We start from the raw sequence: 1,038 nt of genomic DNA, 5'->3' as shown, positions 1-1,038 counted from the left end.
ACCTCCAATTTTGGTGTCATCTGCAAACTTACTAACTGTACCTCTTATGATCATGTCCAAATCATTTATGCAAGTGACAAAAAGTAGAGGACCCAGCACCGATCCTTGTGGCACTCCACTGGTCACAGGCCTCCAGTCTGAAAAACTCCATCACCACCCTTTATCTTCTACCTTTGAGCCAGTTTTGTATCCAAGTGGCTAGTTCTCCCTGTATTCCATGAGATCTAACCTTGCTAATCAGTCTCCCATGGAGAACCTTGTCGAATGCCTTACTGAAGTCCATATAGATCACATCTACTGCACTGCCCTCATCAATCCTCTGTGTTTTTTGAGGAACCTTGTCAAACACAGATCACATCTACTGCTCTGCACTCATCAATCCTCTTTGTTACTTCTTCAAACAACTCAATCAAGTTTGAGAGACATGATTTCCCACGCACAAAGCCATGTTGACTATCCCTAATCAGTCCTTGCCTTTCCAAATACATGTATATCCTGTCCCTCAGGATTCCCTCCAACAACTTGCCCACCACCGACGTCAGGCTCACCGGTCTATAGTTCCCTGGCTTGTCTTTACCACCCTTAAACAGTGGCACCACATTAGCCAACTTCCAGTCTTCCGGCACCTAACCTGTGACAATCGATGACACAAGAGGCCCAGCAATCACTTCTCTAGATTTCCACAGAGTTCTCGGGTACACCTGATCAGGTCCTGTGGATTTATCCACCTTTACCCGTTTCAAGACATCCAGCACGTCCTCCTCGGTAATATGGACATTTTGCAAGATTTCACGATCTATTTCCCTACAGTCTATATCTCCCATGTCCTTTTCCACAGTAAATACTGATGCAAAATATTCATTTAGTATCTCCCCCATTTTCTGTGGCTCCACACAAAGGCTGCCTTGCTGATCTTTGAGGGGCCCTATTGTCTCCCTAGTTACCCTTTTGTCCTTAATATATTTGGAAAAACCCTTTGGATTCTCTTTAATTCTATTTGCCAAAGCTATCTCATGTCCCCTTTTTGCCCTCCTGATT

At 44.4% G+C, this 1,038-nt stretch overlaps 1 protein-coding gene across 1 annotated transcript in view; it reads right to left on the bottom strand.

The window, feature by feature from the left end:
• Positions 1-1,038, bottom strand: part of LOC122542601 (40S ribosomal protein S17) — a 16,947-nt gene that overhangs the window by 11,382 nt on the left and 4,527 nt on the right. The gene's annotated exons all lie outside the window — the stretch shown is intronic.

This window comes from Chiloscyllium plagiosum, chromosome 40, assembly GCF_004010195.1.
Source record: "Chiloscyllium plagiosum isolate BGI_BamShark_2017 chromosome 40, ASM401019v2, whole genome shotgun sequence".
NCBI lineage: Eukaryota > Metazoa > Chordata > Chondrichthyes > Orectolobiformes > Hemiscylliidae > Chiloscyllium > Chiloscyllium plagiosum.
Note: the sequence above shows the minus strand (reverse complement) of the source record. Positions and strands in the feature narration are given on the sequence as shown.